The following is a 19651-nucleotide window of genomic DNA, read 5'->3' as shown; positions in this document are numbered from 1 at the left end:
TAAGTAACACACTGATACACTGAAGTAAAAGTTCACAAACCACCCTTTCACTTACCCTGGAAAAAAACTGTGAGACACAGATACTTGCTTGTCTTCCTGAGACTAATTAGAGCAGCACAATGTCATTTATTCAGAAAGGCATCCTACCAGATATTGTACAGAATCCTGCTTTGTACTTGAAACATGTAATTATCATTAACAAACACCGATGCTAATAATTCAACCTGCTCCCTGCACAAGAAAAGGAATGTAAACATGGCCCTGGCCCAATCACCTCATGATCTCAGACAACTTCCTCTGGGTGCTGGCCTCCCTTCTTTCCACCCATCAAACACAAGGTGGGAGGTCTGTTTGCAAGGCAGAGGCCTAGGGGCTAGGGGCTGGCATTCCTGACAGCCAGGGAGGGACAGCTAGGCAGAATAGACTTAGTCCTTACAGCCACAGAAAGGCATTGCATGTGCAGTCTGACCTCAAGAAACCAGCCCTCTGCTCTAATCTCTTCACCTGAGAAAATGGAGGTCAGGGCTGGCTACCCAATCTGGGCAGCCTGTGTGCTAAGCAGCACATTGAAAACCAACCAAAAGTAAGTAAAGGATACTATCAAAACACAGGGCTTTAAATGTACTCATATTTATGCCCATTGATTCACTAGAATAACAGTCTCGTCCTGTTTTAGGTCATTATGTGTTTTCTAAGCCTTAACATTTAAATATCTGAGAATTCCAAACATTCAATAGTTAGCATTCATGTACACTGAGTTTATTGGCAATGCATTTCCCTTGATATGACTATATTCAAGCATCACTCCTCACCCCACATTGATCCCCATGATCTACGAAGCTCATTTTAGGTGACTTCTTTTTTAATTAACTAAGTAAGTGACGTCCACAGTACCGGGGAAGCCTTTAATCCACCAAGCAGTCCCTGGGCATGCAGACTCATTCCTGTACTAAACAAAAAATACAACAAGCCCAAACTAGCATCCCAAGTCCCAGAACCATAGAACAGTAAACAGAAGCAAGTTAGGATAGGGTAGAAAACTGGCAAACGGGAGAAAACAGAGTTCCAAAGACATGCAGGGGTTTGCGTGGATGCCCAACACGCTAAGCCAGAGCTCCTGAGGGGAGCCCAGGGCTGTCTGTGACAGCGATGTGCTTACCTTGAGAAAGACAGCCTGATGGTTGGGATCTACACTGCAGTGACAAGTCTGTGTCCACCAAAGTAACCAGCCTACCAGAGAGAAAAGGTCAGGGTCAGCACTAACACTGCTCCGTTACATTCCTGAGCACCTGAAATGTCTTGTAACAAAAAGGGTAGGTAGTTCTCTAGATGACCTTTCAGAATAGAACAGCAATCACTCTATGGATCAAACAATATCAAATGCACAAAATCCCTGGAATCAAGTCAAGGTGGGGTCGTTAGTGTACCAGAGGGTGAGCTAACATCTCTTAACACACACCTGGGCCCTGGCTAATTGGGAAGGCAATAATGGTGAAATCATGCACCCCATCACATCCCTCCACAAAATGGCTGATTCCCAAAGGACTGACTGGCAGAAACTCCCCACGACATGGATTTACACCAGCCTGTTTGGCAGGCTGCTGCATTCACACATTCATACCTTTGACACATCCACAATGAAGACTCTATGCCATTTAAACCACTTTGGTTTGGAAGACAGCCCTACCCAGCTGATGAAATAATGACAACATGAGACCTGAACCTCAATGAGGAGGTGGGAGGAAACGGGAATATTCCTCAGCAAGCACTCAAAAAAGCAAATATGAGAGATGACAAATGCACTCGACTTAAAGATGACTCTGTCATTGATACATCCCTAACTACAACAGTTCCTGCTGTGGTCAGTTTGGCGAAGGACATTGGGGCCCATTGTAAAACATCAGTCCAGAATTTGCAGCGAAGATTTTTTTTTAAAGATGTGTTAACATTTGAATCAGTGAGTCACCTTCCACCATGATAAGCCTATTCAGTCAAGGAGAATCTAAGAGGAAAGACTAAGCACCCACAAGAGGGATTTTTGTCTCTAAATTGCTATGAAACTCAACATGTCAAGCACAGCTTTTCCCCGTGTCCCCACCCCAATGGCCCACTCTCGGAATATCACATGTGACACTGCCCAGCATCAGAAATTTCTTAAAACAAATCCCTCTTTTATATAGTTACAAAGAGGATTCTCTGAAGAAACCTAACTAATATATCATCTAAGATTTTTTAAAGGATGAGTTAACTTTTTTATACATGCCTCATGGGAGGATGATGGCAGGCACAAGTATAGCAAGGGGTACAAATAGGGGGAAAAAAAAACTCCCAAACACCAGCATGCAGCAATTTGACCATCTGGCTTGTTCCAGGGATAAAATTACTATTTTGAGAAGGCTCAGGGGATTCCAGATTCTTGTAATATTTTTTCATAAATAGTATGATTTCTCCCACATTGGGTGGGAATTATACGCTACAACTGTCTGAGGCCATCATCCTGGCCAAAGTATGACATGAAAGATCCCTCTATACCATAACAGGAAAATCCACAGAAAATCTGCCACAAGCAGGCCTGGAAACTTGGGTAATAAACACTTAAGTAATAATTTCAAAGAACAGTTTTTATGTTTCTATAACTTGTAAATGTTTCGTAAACCTTTCCTGCACCAGAATCGGGTTTTTAAAGCTTCTATGTACCCATACCCATTAGCCGTTTTCTAGCTTCTGACTTAGTGCCACTGAAGGCTGAACACTATTGCTGCTTTCTTTCCCTTTTTACAACTTTCCTTCACTGCAAACATGAGCCCTGAAGCCACTGAGCACAAAGGCACGTTCCTCCTTCCCAAGCCTGGTGAGTTCTATTCTGCACACGATCTCTGTAACTTCACCTCTTTGGGTGACTTTATACCCATGGAGCCATGCTTTTTATTTCTAGATCGCTTCACTTCCCGCAGCGTCTTAGAGGTTCGTCCATGTTACAGCATGTGTCTGGATGTCACTCTTTCATGCACAAACAATAGTTCATCAGCTACATGCCATGTTTCATTTATCCTGAAACCCATTTTTATGTAATTAACTCATAAGGTAATTACTGAACCTTTGCAATGTGAAAAGTCTTATTTTTTTTTAAATATTAACTTTACCCTGAGAATAGTGAATGCGGAAGAGACAGAAGAGATACCCACCAGGAGCTAATTAATTATAGAAATTCTAGCTTGAGAATCATCAGCAGTAGGAAAAAAATCATTAAATAGTCTTTCTTCCCTAAGGGTTTGGTAGATCCCTCCACACAATCTTATTAGTGGTGTTCATATTTAAAGTAGAAGTGAGATTAAACCATCTTCAAGTCTGTAGTCAGGGCACACTGTGAACTCTAATATCACAGCACCTACAATTTGTCGTGTCATTGCTGACCCTCTTCCCAGGATAATGAGCTTCCATCATCATGGCTGATGCCCGGAAGTCAGAAGCCACAGAACCATGAAGCACTGGTTCCAGCCCAGCAGACAGAACAGCCTATGAAAGTCACAGAGAAAGCCCATCTGCCTCTACCCTGCTGCCCACCCAAAGCTGTCATTTCCACAGCAAACAAAGAAGGTAATCAGCCTCCGTGGGAAACACAGTCCTCAGGTGGGCACGGCTCTCCAACAAAAAAAATTAATAACAGAAATGAGCGCCCAATTCACTTGTGCAAGCTTTCACTTCAAAGTGGGGAAGAGAAGCAGATGGTGTGAAGTGGGGTGCCACCGCACACCTGAATTCTCAAAAGTGGTCCCTGAGGAGGCTTCAAAAGATGGCCACAGGAAGTCAACAACAAAATAACCTTTTTCTTCTTCCTCTTCTCCTTTTTCTCCTTCTTCTTCACTTCTGGAAACAGAATTTTAAACCATTGCCATTGAGGATTCAGGCTATTTTGTTCAGAAAAAAAAAAAGCCTCAGCTTGGAGGATGTGCTGTCATTCATATCAGTTAGCACTTGGCTGAGCTGAGGTTCATTCTCTGCTTTGCATTCAGTGAGCTGGGAAGATGCCATTTAAATAAGAAAAGCCATTTTAGAAAATTACAGAGAATCAAGGCCTTGGTTCCTCATGCATGTTTTTAAAGACTTGACTTCCAGCTGGGCATGGTGGTTCATACCTGCAATCCTAGCCCTCAGGATGCAGAGGCAGGGGGGACTGGAAGTTCAAGGCCAGCTTCTGCTACATATCAAATTCAGGGCAAATTCAAAAATAAAACAGACTATTTTATTGTTTTGTTTTGTTTTGTTTTTTTGAGCCAATGTTTTTTTGTTTTGTTTGTTTTGTTTTATATAAAGCCAAAATGGACACTATAACATGTGGGTAAATAATTCATTGCCTCTAAAACAAAAAATGTATATTTTATGGGCTGTAGGAGCTGCCGCCAACAGGACATTATGAGTGAGTGTGTGTGTGTGTGTGTGTGTGTGATATACATATTCATGAGAGTGTGAAGCAGAGATCAATGTAGATGCCCTTGTCCATCACTCTTCAGCTGACTTTTTGAGACAGTACAGGACCTCACTGAGCCCAGAACTCATGGATTTGGCTGGGCTGGCTTGCCAATGAGTTGTAGGGATCTGTCTCCACCTTCAGTCCCTTCACCACGACCTCACCCTGCTTTTTACCTGGGACCCAGCAATCTGAACCCAAGACCTTATTCCTGAACACCGGGCAATTTGCCAAGTGGGCTACCTCCCAACCCTTTACGGTGAATATTAATAGTCAACTTAATGAAAACAAACCACTGGGCATGTCTGTGAAGCACCACCTAGATTAAGTTACTTAAGGTGGAGAGACCCACATAATATGAGTGGCAATGTTCCACAGGATGGGTCCCCAGCTGAATAAAAAGGAGATAGAGAACTGCACAACAGCATTCTTCTCTGTCTCTCTCCCTGTGACCAGCTGCCTCTTTCATTTTCCTGTCACCACTGCATTCCCGCCATAATGACTGTGAGCCAAAATAAGCCTTTCCTTCCTGAAGCTGCTTTTGTTGGCCATTTTGACACAGAAATGAGAAAAGTAATTAACACAGACACTAACACAAGAAACCCAAACAGGAATCCTGAGAACGAGAAGGCCTCTGGTCCTCAGTCACCCCTCTTGGGACATCAGTAACATACAATGTGGGTGCATACAAGCTGCACAGGTTGAGTGCTAGAATTTTAAATTCCACAAGCATTTCAAAGTTTTGGCTGTCACTACGTTTATTCAGCCCTTCCTATGTTCAACCTATATCCTTATTCAAAGTTCAACTCTCATGGGTTTGAGACCATTTGCAAAAATAAGAACCCCAGAACTGAACAGATGGCTCAGCAGTAATGAGCCTGCACTGCCCTTGAAGAGGAGCCACATCAAGTCACAACTGCCTGCAACTCCAGCTTTAGGGGATCCAACACCCTCTTCTAGCTTCTGTAAGAAACAGCACTCATGTGCACATACCCCTTACACAAACACTCATAACTAAAACAAAGCAAAGCAAAACAAGATCCTTACAGGGTGGGAACTCCAACGAAGTAATAAAGGTTTATCAGCAGTTAATAAAACTGAACTGGAATTTGTTTAAATGCCAAATTCCTTTTGGTAGAAGGCAGATCGTGCCCATCCCACACACATATTAAAGTATTAACCCAAGGACCTCAGAATGTGACTTACTTAGAGATAAGGTCTTTGAGGAGGCAATTAACTTAATATGAGGTCATTACAGTGGGCACTAATATGATTTGACTGGCATCCGGGGAGATCAGGTACCAGGCGTAAACATGGAAGGACAGGTAGGAAGATATGGTCACCACAGCTAAGGAGAGAGAGCCTAAGGAAGAGAAACCTGCTGACAACTGCTTCTTAAACTTCAAGCCCCCAGCACTGACAGGAAAATTAACTTCTATTCTTTAAGCTACTGGTCTCCAGTACCACGTTATAACAACCTAATAAAAATGATAATCCCTCCCTTTGTCTTTTCCTGTGCTGGGGTTGCCAGGGAAAGTCTAGAAAGGTCTTATGGACACTTTCCTGTATTTCTCAAGGAGCTAACTGTCACTCACACACTCAGCTCCAACCGGGGTGATCTGTAAATCCAAAGAGAAGAAGCCCATACTCCAACATAGAGGACCCTTTCGTAGCCCCTAGCCCTCCGGCCTCCACATGTAGGAATGCCCTGCCTTTACCAAATACTGAGTGCTGTGCTACTAAAAAGCCACCCTTCAAAGGGCATCATCCAGTTGCTGGCTCCAAAAGCCCTCCAAAAGCCGTATCATTTCTCTTGCCCTGATATTACGATGCCCTAGCCAGGTTTGTTAGGCAACACTGCGTCTCCTGCTTCTGCATAAAGGAAGAAGTAAAGACAACATTTCTTTTTTTTTTTTCCTGTCCTGTTTCTTGTTTTTTCCTACTTCCGATGTCCATCCCATTTGTCTTTCTTTTTTTTTTTTCTCTTTTTTTTTTATTCATTTTTTTTTATCAGTTACATTTTATTAACTCTGTATCCCAGCCGTGTCCCGATCCCTCATTCCCTCCCAGTCCCTCCCTCCCTCCCTCCCTCATCTCCACCGTGCCCCTTTCCAAGTCCACTGATGGGGGGGACCTCCTCCCCATTCATCTGATCCTGTTTTATCAGGTATCTTCAGGACTGGCTGCAAAGCCCTCCTCTGTGGCCTAACAGGACTGCTCCTCCCTTCGGGGGTGGGGAGACCAAAGAGCCAGTCATCGAGTTCCTGTTAGAAATAGTCCCTGTTCCCCTCACTTTGGGAAACCAATTGGTTACTGAGCTACCACAGGCTACATCTGAGTGGAGGTTCTAGGTTATGTCCATACATGGTCCTTGGTTGAGTGTCAGTCTCAGAAAAGACCCTGTGCCCAGATATATTTGGTCCTTGTGGAGCTCCTATCCTTTCCCCATCAGACTAACTCCCCTTCTTTCTTATGATTCCCTGTACTCTGCCAAAGGTTTGGTCATGAGTCTTTGCAAGACAACATTTCTAACAGGGTGCAAAAGTGGAGTTGAGAGCAAGAAACTGTCAGGAACAAGAAGACTCCCAGATGCCTTGAGACCTAGCTCGAAAGTAATTGTTTCGTCTTTCATTGGCAAAGTTCACGGAAGAGAGCTGACTGAGTGCTGCCTGTGGTGTCTTATCAATACGCAGAGCCACAAACACTACAGTTTAGTTTTCTATGCTCTCCACAGACAACAGAACCATAGAGCAGAGTTGGGGGGGATGCTCAAGGAGAACAGTGTTGTAATTAGAGAGGATCAGGGGAAAGTCGGACTTCTGGGAGAAAGCCAGGGCTCCAGGGGCAAATGGGGAGACCATGTGGCCTGTCTTCAGGTCCCAGACCCATCAGACTCCACAGCAAGTCTTGGTCAGCTGATTTCACAGTTCCTGGCAAAGTCCGTAAGAGCTAGGCACAGCTTTGGCCAGAGGTCTTGAGAAATGAATGAAAAATCCTCTCGCTTTTGGAGTCCTAGCCAGGCTTCGTAAAAGGGCTGGCAATTTTTGTTAAGGACACAACCCAGCCACAGGGGACTGCTGACACTCATACCTGCCAATTCCCTGCAGTGAAAGGAGAGAAGGCTGATGCAATTAGCCAGGTGAGCAGGGAACTTGTCAACCACTCAGATAACACAGTCCTTGAATTGATTCAGTTCCTATTACTCCAGTGATTGCCCTCCCAGCCCTGCTGATTGTGCATGCTTTGGGAGTGATTTCCTACGAGAAAGTAAGAAAAAGAAAGGATGTTTCTGAGCCTACAAATTGCACAATTCTGCTGTTAAGTCAGTTAGCACCAGGCCTCTAGCCAAGGGATAATTGACTTTAAAGGGTCAGGGGACACAACCTGCTGTGTGCTTTGCCATAGAATTAATGCAATGATGAATTTTTAAAAAAATATTAAGCACCAAAGTTGGTTTACTTAAGACCACACACACACACACACACACACACACACACACAATAAATATGTAAACGTAAAAAAAAAAACCAACTAAGCTTCCTTACAAAATTCAATATTCTTTACATCCTTTACTAATAACTAAATACCAACTTTGCTAAATGGCCTTAATTATTAGGCCATGATTACTCAAGGTCCCCATGGAATCTTATTATCTTGTCTGTACCCCTTTGCACAGGCAGCACTAGATAGAGCCCAAACTCGACAAACAGTCAACTATTTGACTGCTTCTTGCTTGGAGAAGGTTTTCCCTGTAGAGAAGCAAATCAGCTTCACCCGCTTCCTTTCCCAGCCCCACAACTCCGGCTGATACCAAGAAACCATCAGCATCGACGCCAAGGTAATCACGATGAACATCCACTTTCTCAGTGAATCAGTCAAAATAGCAAAGTTAAAATGAATTCGGTGGTTAATTCCTGCTCGCTACTTTCAAACTGAGAGTTCCTGAGTTACTTCCACCGATCTATCTAACAGAAATTAATAAAAATTGTGTTGCTTAAGACAATAGAAATGTATTCCCTGACAGGAAGACCAGAAATCTATGAACAAGGTGGGTCAGAGGGAGCCTGTAAAGACCTAGGGGGATGTGTTCATGCTCTCCTCTGGTTCATGCTGCTGCTGCAGTCTCACAGCCCTGGGGAGAATCTGCAGAGAGAGTCACATGCCTTTCCTCTGTGCCTTTTTGCCAATGCCTCTGCTTTCTCTTATAAAAAAAAGTATTGAATGAAGGTCTGTCCTGAATCCAGTATGTATCATCCCAAGACCCTTCATCACATCTGCATAGGTATTGGGGGACATGATTTGAATATGTCTTTTGAGGGCATACTATTTCATTTACTACAGTGTCTAAAATCAGAACACACTGAGGCAGGACAGAGAGATGGGAAAATTAATGGAGACCTATGGTGTAAAAGATGGTCCTCCAGAGTCTGGTTAAAGCTTCTCACCCATTGAAAACCAAGGATTCCAGCACATTTAACAACATATGCTGTGAAGACTGACTATGTGGAGGCAATTTTCATTTTAGAGATTGCTATTTTTGAATAATAATGCTAAAACAATGAACCATGCATATAGCATGAGCATACAAGTAGGGTTACTTAATACTGCCAGGTATTTCCTGAAGATCTCAAATGAGACTGGCTCTTTTCATGCATTATTTATTTAACTGTTTAGAGAGTGACAGAGAGAAAGAAAGAACGTGTCTGCACACACACACACAGAGAGAGAGAGAGAGATTAGAGAACAACTTGTGGGAACCAGTTTCTGTTTCTTCCACTTGGGTTCTAGAGATGGAATTCAGACTGCCAGGCTTGGTGGTGAGTGATCCTAGCCACGGGGCACTCTCGTAGGCCCCAAGACTTAACTTCCCCTACAACCCCCATGACCTACGGTTTTCCCCTGTCTGCTGTGTTCCTATCCAACACATACCGGGAACCTAACATCTCATTAAAAAAAAAAAAAAGTCCCTTAGCAACATTTGAGAAGGAACTTTAGAAGCTGCCAAAATCCATAAGTGAGGCTACCTTAAGGACACTGAGTCATGATTCTGTGATCTCTCTTAAGAAGCCCTCACCCTTTCCTGGGTGTATCTTACCCTTTGTCCAGGTGCTTCTCTATTAATCCCACTCCTACCCAGTGCTTAAATCTATGTTAAGATCTCTTCCTAAAGAAGTCCAGCTCTGCTTCCAACTGGCTGTCCTGAAATTCTTCAGTGAAGCCAAGAACCCCATCCTCTCCTGAATAGAGCCTGCTATGGGCAGCAACATGGAGCCCTGCCTGTCACCTCCACTGTCAACATCATCTTCCTCACAAAATCCTCTAGTCAGGACCCAGGATGATCCTGAATCATCCTCAAGGGCCCACACCCCCTTGCTTTTCAATTCCTGTCAGCTCTGAGCCGCAGTAATGAAATGCATTGGCATTCCCTCTTGCCTGCAGAGGGACTTGCCCTAGCTCCTTTGCAACTCGCACAGAAAGACCCAACTCAAAAGATAATACTTTATATTCCCTTGTTCGGCTTCATCAGCCTCACTGGAAACTTCTTTTAAAATTAATCAGAACCTGCAAGATGACTCAGCAAAGCTCTTCGTCGTGCGAGCCTGAAGCCAGGAATTGGATCCTAGATACCTATGGCTGAAGGAGAGAACCCGTTCCCAAAAGCTGTCTTCCTCCACGGGTGCCACCATACACAGCACACACACGGGTGCCCCACACATTGTGTATTTATTATGTATGAGTATAATAAAATAAAATAAGATATAACTGCATGGCTGGTAGATGAAGGAGTCTTGTCTCCTCCGCTGAGGACTGGTGTTCCTGATCTTTACCCTCACAGGCAGGCCGAGAGTACAGACAGAACTCAGCTTGCTAGTGCACACTTCCCACAGGGTGTAGCAGTGCTGTGCCAGTGCTCACGGGTATTTGTTCAACAGAAGACATATATGCTGTAGGAGTCCTTGCCTTTGAGCAGCTTCCGTCTGGGATACGGAGGATGGAATAAGCCCAAAGGTGATTCATAACATAGTGTTAGTTTCTATGGGAAGCAAAGAAAAGGGAGCCTTTGAAAATGGAGGCATTAACAGAAGACGAGTCTTGAGGGGTTAGACAGCAAGCATGTAAGGAGCAAATGTTCGGGAGTCTGGGAAAGACCAGGAGAAACTGTGTCTGGAAAAGATACAAAGCCCGGTGAAGGTGAAAGAAAATGCTGCCTTCCAGGCTAAGTCCACCAGCTGTGAGAGCGGCAAGTTGCAGAAGGCAGAGTTAGGAAGGCAAAGAAGTTTCAGGAACGCCTTGACAAAAGGCTGAGTCTGGCAAGGAGGAGCTGCGGAAGGCTTTGGAACACAGGTCTTATACAGACACTTCAGGTGATCACTTAACATGGTACCACTGAACCCCAAGGTTATGCATCAGGTCCAGCTGGGTGGTTTCAAATTTTTCTTATGTAAGAAAGTTAGAACAATAAAACGCTTCTCAACTGATAATAAAAGCATCCTTTGCTACTTTGCTTTAAAATTTCTAAGACAAATATTCTACCCTTTTACATTAAGTTCCACTTTTTTCCTTTCTCCAGGAAGAAGTACTTTTATTTGTTGGTTATCCTTTTAGTCCATACTGAGAGAAAGAAAGACTTGTACAGGTCCATGAAGACTACATACTATTGCTGCTCTGTAACAGAAATGGTAAGTTTAGTGAGTACACTTAGAAGTTGGCTGTGCTTGCTATAAAGAATTTTCCAAAATTCAGTCCTGCCTCCTGCTCAGGTCTAATTATACACAACCCTTGGGCAGAAGAGTTCCATTTGTTTTGCTGACTCCAGATGGCATCTAGGGTGATGCAGGTAGGGATGGAAAGCAAGGAGGAAAAAGAAGGAAGAATGTGTCCCATTGGTTCAAGCAAGAGGTGATACGATACCAAAAGAGAAAACAGTGATAAAAATTAAAAAAAAAAAAAAGGCAAGGGCAAGTTCCATGAAGACTATGGAACTAATTGGATTCTTAGGTGAGAAAAGATTGTAGCTAGGAAATGGTCCCACAATTTTTGAGTTGAAAGAATCACAGGATGGTGATACCATTGACAAGAAAGGACAAGATCTGAGGAAGCACTGGCTGTGGGAGAGAAAGCTGATTTGGGTTCAGAAGTGTCCGTGTTTTGAACAGGCTCCCGCAAGCGCTGGGCTGCCACAAGTTCCTGAGAGGGTAAAGGCTGCCATGCAGGCCCAGTTGAACACCCAGCAATAGATGCATTTCAGCATGGAGGTGTGCGGGAGAGGGTGATGAGACCACACGGGTGCTCAGGGGTGAGCACGTGAGGCAAGCTCATGGACCAGGCATGGCCAGAGAAGGGCAGCTGGTTTCAGGAGGCCACGGGAAGATTGGAGGTAGAAACCCACAGTGGCAGAGCATGAGGAGGAAGGCAGGAACTGAAGGATTGTTGGAGAATTGGTGACCCTTCCAATAATCACCATAATAGGAGGGGAGTGGGGGAGAGGTCAGGGAGTGCTATTGGCTTAAAAAACGTTGAAAAAAAAATGGCAACTTCCAACTCATTGGTGTTAGGGAAGAAGGGAATCTTGGGAGCAATCAGAAATCAAAGAATGAGTTTTGGAACTTAAAACAAGAATAACTGTATTTTCTAAATATGGGGGAGGTGTGGAGCCAGAGGTAGAGAAACTATGGAAACATAAAAAAAAATACATGAATCGAGGTTCTGTTGCACTTTGGATCTGAACCTGGAAGCTTGGTTTCCATGTTTGGTGCTAAAAGGAAGTAGGAGGTAGGAAGTTGAGTCACTGGAGTTGCCCTGAGAGGGGATTTTGTGACAAGGCCCTTTCCTGTTTCTTTGTCTGCTTCCTGGAGGCCATGGGGTGACCAGTGTCCCCCATAATGAATTCTCTGCCATCCTGTACTGCCTCACCACACTCCCAAATGTAAGGACCAAGTGACCATGGATTGACATCACGAGCTAAACTAAAACATTGCTTCTTATAAGCTGATTATTTCCAATATTTTTGTCATAATGATGGTGCATGGCAAGCTCAGGTCTTGAAGCTATATCAAGTTTTGGATCATGAGAAAAAAGGGATGCTCCGCTGAAAATCTCAGTAACACAGGTACTCACTTCCCTTACCCCCACTAAAATAAATGAATTGTTAGTACTGTGAAGTATTTCTTTATTGAGACAAGGACAATAGGAAAGAAATACCTATAGGATAAATAAAAACTGGGAAAACAGAATGCATAACAAAGGGCTGGAACCTAACAACGGTGCAGAAAAGAATACCAATAAGAAACTAGCTAACTTGTGCTACAGCACCCCTGAAGAGGTTAGCACCTGAAGACACCGAGAATCAGAAAGAAAGAGTGGATCTTTGGATGATACATAGAAATTATTTAAAAGATACAGATCATGTACTGGAGAGACTGCTCAGTGGTTAAGAATACCAGTTACTCTTCCAGAGGACCTCGGTTCAATTCCCAGGACTTACTTAGAGGCTCACAGGCATTTGTGACTCATTCCAGAGGCTCTGACACCCTTTTCTGAACTTCACCAGCAGCAGCTTGTGCACACACATGCATGCAGACAAAACATTTACATACACACATGCACTGCCACACACACACACACACAAAAAAAAAACCTTAAGAAAAATGTAAAAGAGACATTATAAATTAGATCTCCACAGGCTTTCTTCAGCCATGTAAAGCAACTTTACCCTCACTTTTAAAGAATCTAGGAGGCCTAGAACTCCATAACTAAAAAAAAAAAAAAGATGAGAAAGGCCCCCTGGTTTCTAAAGCATCAGGGATGAAGGATCAGAGGAACGAAGTAGAGAACTAACAACTGGAGAAATGATAGTCTGTGGACTCATCCTAGCAATCTTCAGCCACAGAACGTGCTCCTTCATAATCTGTACTGTGCGCTCTCCCTCAGCCAAGGAGACTGGACTGAACAATGCGCGCCTACTCACCATCCATCACCTACGGAAGAGCCCAAACAGGCACTGAACTGTGAGCGAGATGTTCGAGGAAAGCCTCTGAGCTGAGAGTGGAGTCATAACAAAGACAGCATAACAAAGAGCTCAAAGACGGTCAGGAGTGGTGTGTGTGTCTGTGTGTGTGTGTCCGTGTGTGTGTGTGTGTGTGTGTGTGTCTGTGTCTGTGTCTGTGTGTCCTCAAAAAATGAAAAATGAAAGGGGCCTGGTGAGATGGCTCAGCAGGTAAAGGCATTTACTATCCAAGCCCGATGCCTAATGATGGAAGTATAATATAATCCCTGGAACCCACAAGGTAAGAGAGAACTGACAACTCTTCAAAATTGTCCTCTGACTTACACACACACACACACACACACACCAAAAAAGTAAAACTATAATCTTCTTTGTAAAAAGCAAAACGAACAAACAAACAAAAAAAGATTACAAATAAATAAATAAATAAATAACACCTGGTTCTTGTTTCACAGATGCAATCTGCAACTAAAAAAAAAAAGTTTAACCCGTCCAGGTCTTGTCCGTGCCAACAGTCTCTGTGAGTTCATCAGCCATTGGTCCTGTTGTATCTGGAAGACACTGTACTTGTACTTGCAGTCATTGATCACCTCTGGTTCTTACAGTCTTTGTACTTCCTTTTCCACACAGATCCCTGGAGGGGACGGACGAGTTTGAGAAAGACATCTTATTTAGGGATGGGTGCTCTGAAGTCTCTCACTCTGCTCATTGTCCAGATTGGGGTCTTTGTTCATCAGCATCTGCTTCAAGAAGCTTCTGCATTGAGGGCTGAGTGACACACTGATCTTTGGTACAGCACTACGTCATCAGCAGTCATTTTATTGTTATGTTACACTAGTAGGTTTTCCTCTGGGCTCATGACCTCTCTCATCTCAGGTTCTTGGCCACTTTAGACATGTCATGTATTCCCAACACCGAGAAGGGAGATGAGCACAAAGCCCTTCCTATCAACAAGAAGCTCTTTGCAACCGATATCTACTAGGAAAAAGAAAAATCACCTAGTATATCAACCACAGTCCAGGGAAGGCCCCATGCCCAGGGGTCGTGGCTGCAAACACACGGACCTCTGTGTGTGTATGTGTGTGTGTGTGTGTGTGTACTTTTTCTTTTGTTTTAGTATATTTTGTCTGATTATTTTTTTAATTTTATTTTTCTTATTAGTTACATTTTGTTAACTCTGTGTCCCAGCTGTATCCTGCTCCCTCATTCCCTCCCCAACCCCACACTCCCTCCCTGGTCTCCTCCCTGTGATTTTTTTTTTTTTTACATTCGTCTATTTGTGGTTTTTTTATTTTTATTTTTTTGGAAGTAAGAGCATTTAGAATGAGAAATCAAGAACATAAGGTTGAGTAGGAAAGAGAGGTCAGGGGATCTGGGAGGAGTTGGGAAAGGAGAAAGAGTACAATCAAAATATACTGCATAAAATATTTTAATAAAGCCGGGCATGGTGGCGCACACCTAGGAATGAGGAGGCAGGTAGATCTCTGTGAGTTAGAGGCCAGCCTGGTCTACAAAGATAGTCCAGAACAGCCACAGCTACCCAGAGAAACCCTCTCTCTCTCTCTCTCTCTCTCTCTCTCTCTCTCTCTCTCTCTCACAGAGTTTAAGATTTATTTTCATTTTGTGTGTGAGTTTTTGGGCTGCATGTATGTAAGAACATCACATGTGTGCATTGCCCAGAGAGGCTAGAGGAGGGTGTCAGGTCCCTGGAACTGGGGTTACAGACAGTTGTGAGAAGCTATGTAGGTGCTGTTAATGGAGCCAATTGGGAATGGTCCTATGAAGGAGCAGCAAGTACTCAGAACTGCTGAGCCACCTGTCTAGCCCCAAGTGTTTTTAAGTAAAAGGTAAGTAATAATTAGGAAGGATTCTTAGAAGAAAATAAATTTAACAGGACAAAAAAACCTTGTTTTAAATTAGCAGAGAACGAAAAAGTGTAATCAAATCATCTTTACCAAAATTAACAGTAGGTGAAGAAAAATGATAGGCACAGAGGATCTGTACAAACATCAAAAAAAATTCCACATATCTGTCAACTCTCAATCTAAACCATTTTCTCTGAGGTCCTTCCTTCCCCAACACACTTTACATTAGTTGCCACCGATGTCCTCTCTCACAATTCTCTTTATGTCTCTGGCTTGGGAAGCGATGTTTTGTTGTTATTGTTATTGTTTTGTCTCACCACAGGTCATAGGAGTTGGTAATATGTGTCTTCTTGTGGCTTTCTTTTCAAATGTTAGCCACTGTCCCAGCCTTCCTCGGAACAAAGAAATAAATAAGAGGACCCACGTGTGCCAGAAAGGACAAGAACTGTGTGGTTAATGGCACCATTTTGTTTCTTTGTTTGTTTGTATTGTTTTTACTTTTAAGATAGATTTTATTTATTCTTTGAGAATTTTACATAGTGTATATTGATCGTCTTCATTTCTCTCCCCCGATGCCTCCCAGTTTCTCTCTTGCACCTACCCAACTTCATTTCTTCTCTCTCTTAAGAAAACAAAACAAAACTAGTGGGTCTGGCATGGACAACTACTCCCGGGTGTGGGCCTTTTCAGGAATATGATCAGTATACCAGGTATCATCCCATTAAAGAAAATGGTGGTTTTTACTTTCTCAAAAACCGTATCTGTGTATTGCAGGGAGGGGAGGCTGGGCTTAAACCCTTCACCCATCTCACCTAGTTTGTTTCTAATGAAAATGTTCACATACGAATCTGTATTTCTAACGTCTCCTGAAAAATCACAAGCTGTAACAACCGAGACTTCCACACTCTGCTGCAGATCTGTGGGAGAGGGGAAGAGAGAGGAACCAGCAGGATAGGAGCTCCCATGTCTTAGGAGAGGTGTCTAGATTTAGGAGAGCTGCTCTAGATTTGTACAAGAGTTGAGATGTTAAACTAGCTTGCACATGCAACTGCCCAGCTGTGCAGGAGAATGCAGAACTCAGGAAATTGACACGCATGGGGGGTGGCGGGCTGGAATCTCTCAGTGAACTCTGTGACTTCTTCTGCATTGAAATGACATCGTCAGGTGGGTCAAGGGACCTACCTCTGCAGCCACCTTGAGAACCCTGAAAACACTGCAGCCATCTCTCACAAATGATCTAAACACTGCAAGTGTCTGTGTATGCACCCCACATAGCCTGGTTCATAGATTTGCATAAATTTCTAATCAACGAAGCCTACCCTACCCAATCATGGAGCTGCTTGTCATACTAAAGCAGCAAACAATTCTCTCTGACTGGAGCTAATCACAATACATAAATTCCTGTAAAACAGGAATAAATTTAAATTCCTCTCAAAGCTTCTCAAGGTTTTTCTAAGCCTGCCCTTCAGAGATAGCGTCCCCTGGGCTAATGACTTCTAGTCACCACAAGCCAAAGGAAACTTGGTAGTGGGACCCATAATAGCCTTGTCTCTGATTGCACCACTGAAGGCATTCTGTTTTAGTTTAGGTTTCATTTACAGTGTACAGAGGTTTTAGCTACACTCCATCCCATCACCTTCTAGAAGCGCAGTACCGGTTACCTTAGACATAGAATTTGAGTCCATGCTCTGGAGGAACCACATCCTCCATTTATAGGTCCCAACACAAAACAGTGGAACAAGCCCAAAGTACGATACAGCCTGCAGTTAGACTCTATTCTAGAACTTTCCACGTGAGCACCTTCAGCTTCTCACTAGGCACGACAGAATTGCTAAGAAGTTTAGAAAAATGATGGTCTAGATAAAGCTCTACAACATTTGAGAAGTGTTCCTAGTGCAAGCAAGTAAATTAGAAAGGTCTTTTAACCCCCCAGCCGCCGGCCCAGGCTCTAATCCCTACTGTTTGCCACTGCAGGATTTTTCTGGGAATTATTTTCTTTCACAATTCTTGGAGTTGTTAATATGGTTCTGAGGAGCCCTACAACCATAATTCCAGCGAGACTATAAAGCTGAGAGGGTCTTGTGAACCACACCCTCCAGATAATCTCTGGCCTGTTACACTTTTCTACTTGAGTTCCCTTAAAAGAAGCTCCTCCTACCTTGAAAATGTGTCTTTCAGAAACTTGAAATGATGGGCCCCTTCGAGAATCTGCTGTGGGCCATGACACCCCTTCCAGGAAGATCACACATGCATACTTGCTTTCAGTGAGGGCACCCCAAACCTTCAAGCTCCCACCTAAAAAGATTCTGTGCTAGGAGACCCTGTTGCACATTCCACGGGGAAAGTTGAAAAGCAACTGATTCCTGAATGAAGAGAAAAATAAGGACTGCGTCATGAAAACTGCAGCCGGCAGGTGGAGGAAGTAGATGGTTGCTTCTATAGATCTCTCCTTCTGGGGTGACCTCTGTGATTTGTTGTTCATTTTTAAGTATGTACGCTCTGACTTACAGCCACAGAACACTGCTATCTTTTGTGAAGGGCCAGCTAGAGTTCCACTTTGCCCAGGAATGCAAACCAAAAGAGGTCAGTACAAGAGACCACGCGTCTGGTCCTGCTTCGCCTCGGCATACATTAACACAGGAGCACCCATACAGGTGGAGGGGTGCCTCTTTGCCTGCAGGCCACAGCCACTGATGGCCATCCTACCTCCCTGCACGCCTCACGGTCCTTCGGGCAGGAGTCACATTTATTTCACCGAGGTGAGAAGTACACAGCAAATTGTACTGGAAGAACCTGGTCAGAGGACATCACCTCTCCCCTCCCGTCCCCTCCTCTCCCCCTCCCTCTCTTCCCTCCCCTCCCCCTCTCTCCCCTCCTCTGGCTCCATCTTTCTCTTCATTGGCAGTGCCCAATGGCCACTCGAAGGCCCACACCACATTGTGCACTAACCGAAGAGACCTACAACAACCAGGTTGGACAAGAACCAGAGAAGTCTTTCTTTGCCGGTTTTTAGTTTCTGATGTGAAACATAAAATAATCGCTGAGAATGTGTTTCAGTAAGCTAGTCTTTTTATAGTACTATCAAAAGCAGGGCGGGGGAGGGGCGGGGGACACCAAGAGACCTGTGAAATATTCTTGTACAGCTGTTCACATCTTAGCATTTAATTAGTTATAATTGCAATTTTAAAAACAATTAAACTCTGCAGGGATTATTTACTGCATCTCCGGATGGTTCTGTCTTTACGCTTGTCACAGGAGACAACTAGGCCTGGGAGGGCTGAGACTGAAGGGGCATGGTGTTGTCTTCCTCAGCCACAGTCAATTTCCTTTGCCTTCCTTCTGAGGCGGGGGAAAGATTTTTTCTTTTCTCTTTCTTTTTTGCTTTTCTCTCTCTCTCTTTCTTTCTTTCTTTCTTTCTTTCTTTTCTTTCTTTCTTTCTTTCTTTCCTCCTTCCCTCCTTCCCTGTCCTTCACCATCTTTTTCTGGCATCATTTAGCAATGTCTGAAGACACATTTCTAAAGTCTTCAAACTGTTTAGACCTAACTGGGTACTGAAGACTTGTGGTTTTCATTCACATTTCCATCCATAACTTGCCAGTTCCCTCTCTCATTGGATTTAGCGTTCTACAAAACAATTAGAACCAAAATATATACCCTCCTAACCAGAAACTTGGTACAGAAACACAAAAGGAAACTGAGTGTGTTGACTTTCTTATATTGGTGGAAATCTACCGATTAACTTGGATTTTTGCCAGAAAAATTAATGGATTTATGGAATATGCAAAATCAAGGGTATTTTATAAATGAACTTTGGTACACTAGAATGGAATCCTGGGGCAGATATAGGATTGTAGGGAGAAACGAGGGAAATCTGAGACACGTGGGTGTGGGTAAATTATCACTGGCTTATTAACTGTGATCAAGTGCCATCAAATGCAAGGTGATAATACAGCAGAAACTGAGCAGCTTGGGGGATACAGGAGTCCTCAGTTCTCTCTTTTTAACTTTTCTGTAAATACTCTAAAGTATAAAGTTTGCTAATTTTTATGAATACTCTTAGTCCTTTAAGATAGGAAGAATATAATCATACACAGATGAAAAATGTTCATTTTTCAATAAACAATGTATTTTGTTTAAGGTAGGAAGCTAGCACAGGGTGTCTATCAACATACAATATGGAGAGCAAACATGAAAACAACTGGTGAAAATAAGGGATGAGTTTTAGGATTATAATGCCTCCAGCTCAAGCTTCTACCAAGCGTTTACTCCTAACCTTTTCCAATAACGTACCGATAAGCTCATCTGTGACTT

General features: G+C 43.4%; 1 protein-coding gene across 10 annotated transcripts in view; it reads right to left on the bottom strand.

The window, feature by feature from the left end:
* Lypd6b (LY6/PLAUR domain containing 6B) overlaps positions 1-19651 on the bottom strand; it is a 161150-nt gene that overhangs the window by 53885 nt on the left and 87614 nt on the right. For 8 of the 10 annotated variants that reach the window (XM_060390137.1, XM_060390138.1, XM_060390135.1 and 5 more), the window contains one exon: positions 1160-1230. The exons of the other annotated variants lie outside the window; for them this stretch is intronic. The gene's annotated coding sequence lies outside the window, so the exon portion shown is untranslated. The remainder of the gene's footprint in view (positions 1-1159; positions 1231-19651) is intronic. 10 annotated transcript variants of the gene reach the window in all.

Source organism: Meriones unguiculatus, chromosome 8, assembly GCF_030254825.1.
Source record: "Meriones unguiculatus strain TT.TT164.6M chromosome 8, Bangor_MerUng_6.1, whole genome shotgun sequence".
NCBI classification, from domain to species: Eukaryota; Metazoa; Chordata; class Mammalia; order Rodentia; family Muridae; genus Meriones; species Meriones unguiculatus.
Note: the sequence above shows the minus strand (reverse complement) of the source record. Positions and strands in the feature narration are given on the sequence as shown.